The sequence below is a fragment of the Diospyros lotus genome, chromosome 6, assembly GCF_014633365.1.
Source record: "Diospyros lotus cultivar Yz01 chromosome 6, ASM1463336v1, whole genome shotgun sequence".
Taxonomy (NCBI): domain Eukaryota; kingdom Viridiplantae; phylum Streptophyta; class Magnoliopsida; order Ericales; family Ebenaceae; genus Diospyros; species Diospyros lotus.
In genome coordinates this window covers 7,900,401-7,912,552 of record NC_068343.1, presented here as the reverse complement: position 1 = coordinate 7,912,552, position 12,152 = coordinate 7,900,401, and positions in this window count along the sequence as shown.

Genomic DNA, 12,152 nt, shown 5'->3' with positions numbered 1-12,152 from the left:
GGCAAAAGTTGGATATCCCCAGAGAGGCGTTATGCGTGCGCCATCGAGAAAGCTCTCGCGGGGAAGACCGTGAGCCTAAGGAACAACGAATGCGGTGCTTGCATGAGTGCTATGAGGTCGGGCCGAAGTGACATGGTTAGGGACTTGCCGAGAGGCGCTATGCGTGCGCCATTGAGAAAGCTCTCGTTGGAAGAGGCTAACGTGTTTACGAGGCACTTCGGAGTAGTTCTCGTTTTCTCATACATTTTATACCTGATCATGCATCGATATAAACTGTTTTTGGAGTTTCTCACTAGAAGATTCATCTTCTAATTGGACTATGTCCCTGGAATATTCAAACGTTCCAGGTTCGACGAGCGACTCTAAGGGAAAGGAGGTAGCTGAAGGATAAGTTTATTTTGCTGTCTGTATCATGTTTAGCATATTTTTGTTTATATGCGAACCTATGTAATTTTGGATATGTTTAAGATGTTCAGTTATCACTTGATGATGTTCATGTAATATATTTTGTAGACGTCTTGAACAATTTTATGATAAATAAAGTATTATGGTTGAGAACCATATCAGATTTGATCTAGCTTCCGCATTCCAGATTTTAACACATGTCTTAGTTATTTAATATTGGGTTTGTTAAGCTGAGAAGGTTAAAATTAGGGTTTTTGAGAATTTGTGTGATTTATGGCAGCGATTGCGGTATGAAAATTTTTATATTCCCGAAATCCTAAGTTATAACACGCTCAAGAAATTTGGGGTGTTACAACTTATCAACCACACATAAGACTTAGAAATAACTGAGTGACCCCCTCCTTAAAAGCCTTTCTCGACCTAATTGAGAGACCATTTCGAGGCAACTCACAAGTCACTGAAGGCACACAAGAGACTTTCGCGAGTTGCCCAAACTTAGAAGCCTTTCTCCAAGCCATGCGAGAGACCTTATTGGGAGGTCGTTTGCATTTCATTATGATTAGGGGCCATGATACATTGCTAGACGTCAGTATTGGTTTAAGGGGAATATGGTAATTCTAGTCATGCGATGACATAAATTACTAATCTTAATCAAAGAGTTTGATTTGGAGTAGGATTCTTTAATTGTCCATTGCCATTTTCATATTGAACATATAAGGTCACACACAAACAAAGAGAAGATTTATGTAAAATTCAATGGGACCTCCTATCGAGTGCCTTTTTCTAAGACATCTTTTCCTCCACTAAGCTCCTCAAGTGTACCAAATCCCCTTGCTTCTTCTATTATCGAGTCCCTTCAGTGATCAGGCTCCCGACGTTCTCGGTACTAGTCATTCTAGCTTTTCTCGGCAGCGTGTTAGGTGGTCTTGTAGCCGTTGTGGGAGACCACCCTATCTTGTTCATCCTGACCACACCTGTCTTTCCTTGGAGAACAACACTTTTACCCATCGGTTCTTCCAAAGGTTGGTCTGCCATCGCCACCACCTACTTAGTTGGACAACAATCTGCTTCTTCGAGGTACTAAAGTTAAGATTTGCCCGAGAGTGCTTGATTCAAATTCCATCATAGAGCCTGGGATTGGTTCCCACTTGATCTATTCTACCGTCTTCCTTTGTGATGAGAGGGACGTGTTTGGCAAGAACTTTCTCGACTATTGGGACGACCCCGAGCACAAGCTTATACATATAAGTTCTCTTGCTTCTTACTTCTTTACTTCATTGTTCTTTCTTTTACCTTTCTTTTTTACTTTCTACCTTTCCTTTTCTTTTCAGGGAGTTCAGTGTATAGTGGTGGCCAATGCTATCGTACTCACGCCCACCATCACTTTGTTGAGGATCAGATGGCTTATTGGCAACGAGAGCACAACAAGTGAAACACCCAATCCAAGAATGTCGATCAAACAATTAGCGACTCTCAAAGAAAGTGTGATTCTTGGCAACAATCATGTAAGGGTCTTCAGGTGTAGCTTGCTTAGACTAAGGCCATATGCGTTGATCGATTTGGTGCTTTAGAGCATGAGGTAGAGCAATTGAGTCAGGCTTGTGTTTTCCATTGTTTGGAGTGTTGGTCCCTTAAGTATGATCACTCAAGAGGGGGGATGAATTGAGTGTTTAAAATTTTTCTCCCTTTTAATAAACATTATTGATTAATTATTTTCTCTAAGAAAATATATAAATTATTTTCTTTTAATTAAATTCTTGTTATTTAATTTTAAACAAATTAAGATTTTATAACTATGTATATGTAAGTTTGAGATTAATAAATTGCAAGGCATAAGATATAACAAAAATAAATAAATGAGGCACAACACAATTTATAGTGGTTCGGTATTTCCATACACACCTACTCCACTCTTTCAAGGTCTCAACCACCATTGGGGTTCTACTAATCTCACCAAGGTTTTCATACTAACTCACATTGGAAACTAGATACACTCCTAGATTACAATGGGTTCTAGGAAAACCACCAACACCAAAGTTTTCTCCCTAACTTACATTGGAAACTAGATTCACTTAGATTTTAACGGTTCTAGGAAATCTATACAATTCATAATAGTAATTTAAATGTTACAAATAATTTGTCCATATTTGGACATAAATAAACAATTAAGAATAAATTATACAATAAATAATATTTAAATAAATAAATAAATTTGTAACCTCAAATGGAGAAGTGTGAATTTGTCGTAGAAGACTTGAAAAACTTTTCTCCTCTTGCCTTGTGGCTCTTCGGTGGATGTGCAATAATATTTTGAGAACCTCATATTGCTTGGATGTTTTGTTTAAGAGCACTTGAGAGCTTTTTGTTAGAACGGGAGATGCTATGGCACACACCAAGAGGGGGGTGAATTGGTTATTTTAAAAACTTAATTGATAGAACTTGAAAAACTTTTAATACAGGTTGAAGTTTTAAAGATTTAAAACGTGAAGCATATAAAATGACAAATGTGAATCAAGTGAGGAATGCTTGGAAAGATAAAGATGATTTAAAGAACACAAGCACACAAGAACACCAAGATTTATAGTGATTCGGCTTAACCCAAGCCTAATCCACTACCTTAGCTCCTCACTAAGGATTTTTCAAACCATCCACTAAAACCCCCTACTTAAACCAAGTAGGTCCTCTAGTCCGAGACTAGGAATTACAAAACCTCCCACTCAAATGGGCCCTCTAGCTATCCAAGCTAGGAAAACAAGAAATATATAGTTGGAGAGAATCTAAGAGATGAATCTCTTAGTTACAATGTCTCTCAAAAATAATACAAGGCTTAAATGAATGTAAACAAATTAAGATCACAGCCTTGAAGAGAGAAAATTGAAGCACAGTGAATGTAAATAGAAACAAGTGTAAAATGTAAGCTCAATTCAATTCGTTCCCGTCCATTTGCCTTCTCTTGATCATCTATGACATGTATATATAAGTGTCCCACGAAGTTGAAGAGAAATATAGCCGTTTGGAGCCGTTGGGATTTGAAAAAATAGCCGTTGGAACTTTCTGCAAAAAGAAATAGTCGACAGAAGAAATATATAGTTGACTATTTTTATAACTAAAGCAAGAAATAGTCGACAGACAAAACGAATAGTCGACTATTTTATAACACAAAATTTCAATAGTCGACAGACACATTCCAATAGTCGACAGATGCTGAGATATGAAGAAATTTTTGAAACTTATGAACAAAAATAGTCGACAGATCAAAAGGCATAGTCGACTATTTTTACTCGATAGTCGACAGATGCTAAAATAGTCGACAGATGCTTAAATAGTCGACAGAACATCAAAAATAGTCGACTATTTTGAAGCATAGTCAACAGAATGAACCTGATAGTCGACTATTCTTTAGAAAAACTTGAATTTTCAATACATCCTTATTCGATTCTTTTAAAACCTCATTTTGATTATCTTGAAAGCAAGTTGAGATTATCAAAAGTATATTTTGAAACAAATCACTCTCAACAAGCAAGTTTTTCAAATCACTCTCAACCATACTCAATATTTCTTCTATAAGTTTTCATATCTTGCTTCAAAGCTTATATACTAAAAATTCATTTTCTCATTCATATAATCCACATAGAAGAAATTGATTTTCATATAGACATTTATCAAAAACCATTCATATAGACATTTATCAAAACCATTTCATTTCCAAGAGATATTAGATATCAAAATACCAAGAGATAGTTTTCTAAAATGAACACACTTTCAAAAACATGTTCTAGTTGGTCTTTTGCCTTAGAATTGTTTTGACCAACGATTTCAAGGAGATTCTTTTTAGATCGTAAAACTTGTTTATGCTAATCTCCAACTAATATAAAAGATCATAGATCAAAGCACTTTGAAATTGATTTTTGTTTCCAAACCATATGCTTTGATTGAGAAAAAAATACATTTGAAATTTTTCATCATCAAAACTAAACACAAGAGTAAAATATCAATCTCCCCCTTTTTGATGATGACAAAACTTAAAATCAATTTCAACATATATCTCTCCCCCTTTTTGTCATAAATCAAAAAAGGTAAGATTGATATTTAAATAAATAAATAAATTTGTAACCTCAAATGGAGAAGTGTGAATTTGTCGTAGAAGACTTGAAAAACTTTTCTCCTCTTGCCTTGTGGCTCTTCGATGGATGTGCAATAATATTTTGAGAACCTCATATTGCTTGGATGTTTTGTTTAAGAGCGCTTGAGAGCTTTTGGGTGCTTTGGATATGCAATGGAAGCATTTGGATACTCAAAAAATGAGTTTGGGGGGTAGTTATAAGCATTTTAGCTATTAAAGAAAGGGTTAATATGAAGTTTGAAATTCAAAAAATGTTTAAACTTTTTCAAACAATAAAAAAATATGTCTCACCTTTAATTTAAAATAAATTTACTTTTTGCATAAGAAGTCAAGATTTGAAAATTCAAATATAAGCTTTTGAGACATAAATGATTAAAATAAGAAAAAATGTCTAAAAGTAATTTTCTTTAATTCAAAATAAATTTACTTTTTATATGAGTAAGAGAAAACATGTCTAAAAATAATTCTTCTTTAATTAAAAATTTAAAAATTCAAATATAGGCTTTTGAGACATAAATGATTAAAATAAAAAAATATGTCTAAAAATAAATTTATTTTTTGCATGAGTAAGAGAAAACATTTATATCATAAAAATATTTTTGTTAATCATCAAAACTTAATTAATATGATCAAGTTGGCTCAACATGGAGGTTGACTAGAGATGTGCTCATGAGAGGGGGATGTAGCGGGAATTGGAGAGTAGCCGTCATCAGTTTGCACAGAGCCGAGATCGTATTAAAATGAAGGCAGTTCGAGAGTATCACCTTTCTCGAGATTACATCGAGAGGAATGAAGAGTACGCTAGGGGTTTTATGAAGCTTGGCTTTTACTTAGCACATTCCTTCCTCGAGTCTAAGAGGATGGATGAGAGCTTCAATGACCTGGTTTTCTCTTTCGAGGCCACTGTGGGTGCAGATTCCTTAGATTGGAGCAACTATGAGCCTGAACTTATATCTTAGTTGTTCCCAAGTAGATAACTTTGTTAGTGTTAATGCCTTAATGCTAAATTTAGATGACATTTAGTATGCATAATAGGCTTAATGATATAATCTTGCATGGTCATATCTTCATTTATAACTCTCCATCTCATATTATGAATGAGTTTTTAGATTTTTTTGGTAGAGTTCCTATTCTCAAGGAGTTGAGATTGTGTGACGTGGATCTCTATTTCAAAATTTCTTAAAAGTATTCCCAATCCTTAGACTTATCAGAAGGGGACTATGATTTGTTAATTAAAGGATTAGCATATGCATTACTACCATTGTTTAGCATGTGATAGGGTGGTGAGTCACATGCCACATTGTATGGGATGCATATAATAGACATATGGGAGGGTATTAGTTGAACATCCACTGAATTTGACGCCTGTGGCATATCACATGGCTTTGGGAATTAATGATCTGTTGCTGATTCTCGATTGTGTATCTGGTCCTTTAACTAGAAGCGATAGAGTTGTCTTATGCACTAGTGTTGGAGATTTGTCATTGAGTTGAACCATCCGATGTGAGAGGTGGGAATGCTCTTTGTGTAGTGGTGTATGGAGTCAAATGCTCGCTAATGGGATTCATTTTTCTCTATCAATTGGGGGTGAACATCCTATACGTTCTGAGTTGGTTAGTTATTGTGAGAGTTCTTGGCCAAGGTACGTATGATCAGAAGAGAATTTTCGATATCAAAAAGAGTTTCAATATGTCATCTTGATCTCCTTAGACTAGATCTGACATAGTTACTGAGTCCTATGAGTTTAATCAGCCCATGGCTCTCACTCGATCAAGACGTCTGTAGTGGAGGGACTATAGTGCATGATAATCGAGAGCCCTAATGATTTGCAAGAAGCTCTGACTTAATTGCCATTAGGATTGGCTGCACTCTCACCCTGCAATTAAAACATAATAAGAACAAATCATAATAAAACTTTTATATTTGTTTTATTTTAGTGAGAGGTTTATACTCGCCAGTGTACGAGTGCAGTTGTAGTCCAAATTTAAATTTATATTTTCTGGATGAATCCAGGTCGTCCACTGAGAGATTTATTTATGGCAAAAGAAAAAGAATGTCACACACACGCACACGCATTTGGACAAATTGGAAACAAGGTTTTTTTATGAGTTTTTTTTAGACAACAGATACTAGAAAATAAAGTAAGGCAGAAATTGAAATAAACATTAAACGTAAAAATATGAATTTGGATAGTGCTTGAGTTAAGACAATTTCAGTACCAACCCGTTGATTCCCAAATTTTAGCATAAAAAATTAGCAACATTAATTTAATTTCAGATATGAGGGTTTGTTATTAAATGCAATTAGAGATGATGATAGTTCTAGATTAAGCAATCCCCATACATGATATGCGAGATTCTAATTTAAGCAACCACCATAAATCCAATTGCAATTAATACACAAAACAACTAAATTAATCATCTGGATTTAGGTATGATAGCGTTTCCAGTTCTAGTAACTCTCATACATGGCATGAAAGCTCTAAGTTAGGCTTACGCTCCAATCCAAACCTAGTGATTTTTTAATAATTAATACACACTCATACTGAAATTTAAATTAATGTTACTTATTTAAAGCGCAGCTTTCTTTGGGAATCATTGGCGTTGGACACTGTCCTTGCCTTAACCCAAGATTAGATTTAACTACTCATTTTTATTTGAAAGTTAATTGACAGAAATTTAAATGACCTAATTTAAATAACAGAATTTAAATGACAAGAAATTTAAAAGCATAAACTAACTGGCCATTTAGGCGGTGGATAATTAAATGACAAGAATTAAAATTGCAGAAATTTAAAGGCATAAACTAACCGGCCATTTAGGCGGTGAATAATTAAATGACAAGAATTAAAATTACAGAAATTTAAAGGCACAAATTAACCGGCCATTTAGGCGGTGAATAATAAAGTAATAATAAATGACATAAGAATTTAAAAGAAGAAAGAAAAAAAAGTAAGATTATAAGATAAAGTACTAAAGAAAATGAGAAAGAACAAGAACAATTCTCAAAGAGAGAATTATAAGGAAACAACTAAACTTTTATTCAAGAATAATAATCACACTTACAAATGCAATCAAGTGAGCTATTTATAGGCCACAAGATGCAATACAAATCACACAATTTCAATTATTCAATTAGACATAATTATATCTAATGGACACTCACACACTTAAAGTTAAATGGATTTTAGCTATAATACACACCTAATATTAAATGGATTTTAGCTAAAATACATACCTAATAAAGCACTAATAAAGTTAGATGGATTTTAGCTATAATATCCACCTAATAGTTAAATGGATTTTAGCTAAAAAACACACCTAATAAAGCTCTCACATAAAAAATAAAAATAGATTTCTATAAATTGGTTTTTAATCTTCATTAGGATTAAAAATAATCCTTGGGCCTTCTCCAAATAATATTTTCCATGGGTTGCTCAAATTGGGCCTTAATTCTTCATGGGCTTGAATTCTTCATGGACTTTAATTTTTCATGAGTTTGATTTCTTCATGGACTTGATTTCTCCATGGGTTTGATTTCTTCATGGACTTGAATTCTTCATGGACTTTAAGTCTTCATGGGCTTGAATTCTTCATGCCTAAAAAAAATAAAAATAATTTAATGTTATTAATAAATTATATATTATATATATGTATTACACATGGCACATATATATATTAGATTATATTATATATATATTACATGCATGCATATAATGATATATATGTATTATATATAATTTTATATATTATTATTATTTACTTTAGAACTTCATTCCATTCATCTTTTAATTTAAATTTACATATAACCATAAAATATATATTAATATCTAATTTAAACCATATTTAAGATCGAAAGAAGGGTATAATTATAACAAAATTTTTACAAAATTAACCACTAATCAAGGATCGTCCTGAGTCTTCGCTAGAGGATACTCAGGATCTTTCAGGGTACTTTGGGGATTTGGAGAGATTCTATTAGTAGGTCAAAGGGTTTGGCTGATGTCAAGGGGTTGACGTATTCTAATTGCTACATAGCTGTGAATCTAGAAGGTCACATCCTAAGTAGATAATGCGTTGGATTAGTGAATCTGAGTTGGTTGACTATATTTTCATTATTAAAGTTAATGGAGATTAAATTACCGTTAAGAGTTAATGATTAATAAAATATCATTAAGAGTTAAATGATATTTTTAGTATGATCGGCAGTGTGCGTGTGATGCACCGAGGCTCACTTCTCCCGTTTAATTCCCAGAAAAGTCTGTCTCTTCCCCGATTTTTCCAGCACTGTTTCGTTTTCTTCCTTTTCCATTATGTCCGTGTAATCCACCTGTCGCATAGATATATTTATATATATTATGATATATATATATATATATTGCAGCAGCAAGGCGCGCACAAGGTTTCTCCTTCTCTCGACTCTATCATATATATATATGGAGAAAGAAGCTATGAATGCGCCGATGGCAGTAGAGCATTTTCTATCTTCTCCTCAGCTGATTGGATCTTCCGGCAAGGAGAAGAAAATCGATTGTAAGGAGATGTAGTCATCGGATGCTCTATGGACAGACAATAGCTCGTGACTAGAAATATTAATAGCTGATAGGATGGACATCAACGTGTGGATCTGACGAAGGTTTTCATTGTGGCTGTTACAGGAGATCGATCCATGCAGCCAAATACAACATCTCCGGCATGACAAGAGTTGTCGGTAGTTGTGAGTAGGTAGTTGCCAACATCCCGTGACAATTGTGGTCTATTCTTCAGCAGTCTCAATAGTTGTGACGGCAAGGGGTTGTTGTTGGTACAACGACTGGGGTTTCCAACGGTTTCTCGATGACTGTTCGACAATTGCTGTTGACGATGGATATACAGCCTCATCCACTTTTGTGATATCCTGTTATAGGTCCATTGGATGGATAATGTCTTTTTAGAGGAACGGTCCCAGTTCTCATTCATCTTCATTGAGATGGTCCTAGTATAGGTCCAATGGAGGGTTCCAGTGTAGCCTATGGGTGGATTGACTTGGTCCCCTATACTTGTGGGGGTGACTTGGTTAGCTAAGGACAAGTACCAAAGCGGACGAGGAGCTGGTTCGAGAAGCAAGTTAGTGAGCCAATACACGATGGAATCACGAGAGCTCAACCAGGAGATCTAGTAGTTCCAGTCAGACACGTAACATAAGCAATCATAATGCTCTTTGAACTTAAGGTATCATTTACCATTTACTGCATTTCCATTATGAATGGTTATGTTTTATATATACATATGACTACTATCACTGTGTCATATAAGAATTGATCCGTTTCCGTTATTTATTTGTATGATTTTTTGAAAAAGTTTTAAAAACTTGATTTGTCTTCTTGCATCTGTCGCTAAGCCTTCGTGTGCCTCCATTGGTGACAAATATCCTAACAAACTTGGGGAACTTGTTAGGCCCTTGGGAAACTATAAGAGTTGATTGGCGCAAGCTTGGATGAGGGTGAGGATCTTGATCATTCTATGGTCCTTCCTTAGATGACTAACTTTGTACTACTTATTTACTTATGTTACATTTGATTGTTTAGACTTATTTTTGCTATGTATCGTGACGACTTCTTGGTTGTTGACCATGGATCTAGAAATAGAAAATGTATCTTTTTGAAGTTTATTGCTGACGATGTATCTTTTTGATCTTTCACTATTGACGATGTATCTTTTTGACATTTCACTGCTGACGATGTATCTTTTTTATGTTTACTCCTTTACTAGCATTGTTTACGTCATTTTTTACTTTAACACCTACTCATCCCTAGTTCTTTGGTTGAACTAGGGATGAGTAGGTGTTAAAGTAACACCTACTCATCCCTAGGGGAAGGTTACATTTGTCGGGAGTCTTAAAATTTAAAACCCTTGATAAGTCGCATGCGCTTGAAGTGACTCTCTTGTCCCCAAACAACTTGTTAGTACTTTTGTCGTGTGTGTCCAAGGTGAATCTTTCATTTGTCAACATTATTGACCTTTAGACATCTTAATGGTCTTTTCATTAGTGGCATTTGCTCCGTGTGTTCGAGGAGAATCTTTCATTCGTCGATGTTATTGACCCCTGGACATTTTAATAGTCTTTTCATTAGTAAAATTTGTCGTGTGTTTTCGAGGAGAGTCTTTCATCTGTAAACATTATTGATTCTCGAATATCTTAGCGATCTTTTCATTAGTGGCTTTTGCAGTGTGTGTTCGAGACGAGTCTTTCATTCGTTGACATTATTGATCCTTGGACATCTTAACGGTTTTTTCATTAGTAACTTTTGCCAAGTCTTTCATTTGTTAACGTTATTAACCCTTGGATATCTTAACTATCTTTTCATTAATAGCTTTTGTCGCGTGTGTTTGAAGTTAGTCTTTCGTCCGTCGGCGTTATTGACCCCTAAACATCTTAACGGTCTTTTCATTAGTGGCTTTTGTCATGTGTGTCTGAATTGAGTCTTTCATTCATAGATGTTATTGACCCCTGAACATGTTAACCTTCTTTATATAAGACGCGATTTATGTTGATGGCCTACATAACAAATTGTACGAACAAGAGAAGGAAAAATCTAGGAAAATTTTATTGTTTCGTCCTCAATTGAACTTGGGGATTCGCTTATTAAATTAAAAATCAGATACTAAATTTTAAAAAGCTATTCTCACACATTAGCAGAATGATATAAGTTGATATGGTTGGTGTTTCATGTTTTGTCAAGATCGCCTCCTTGTAGTGTTTGTAAGATGCACGAATTTGGTCCAATCATCCTTGTAATTCTAGAGTTCTTCCCAATTAGTCTGGAGTTCACTAATTAACAAAAATACACGTGATTGGCTTATCATTTTATTTTGCACTTTCTGTAGGATACCATAGCATATCACTAATTACCAAAAATATATACATTAGATATGGGTAAGCAGCAATTAACACTGAGGAGTCATGATTGGAGAAACATAATTTATAGAATTTTGGGTTTTTCAACCGCTGTTCAAATTGGAAATTTTTTTAATATAGAGTTACATCACACCTATATATATATATATTCTTATTTTAATATGGTATCTTTTTTGTTGTTAGATTATATCTTTTAGTTTTTATATCGCAAAATAAAAAAATTGTCCGTCTTAATTTCTTCGAGCAGAGTCTCTTCTCACAATCGGGGGCTTCCATCTCAAGTGCGAAAATGCACATGCTTCTCCATCTCATAGACCGCACCTAGTAATATCGCTAGCTTTCCAAACTCAGCCTTCGACGAGAAAGGGGATCTCCTTTCGCCTTGACCAACTTCTGCATCTTACAAGATCTTGAGGGTGCAGTTTTAAGGGTACATGTTAAATAATTGGATCATGATAAATTAAAATTTATATTAATAGGTCGTGAATTTAATTTTTTGCTCTATACAATAAAATAAATTTTGTATTTATAATTTACCTCATCTATCAAAATCGAGAATACAAACGATAAAAGACCGTACAATAACTATAATTCCAAGACCTTGACAGCCAGAGCCGACCCTGGACCAGGGCCACAACCTAGGGCCCACAAGTGAGGGGGGTACAATTTTTTTTTTTAAACTTATGTATATATGTGTATAAAAAATTAACAAAAGAAGTTGCCACTT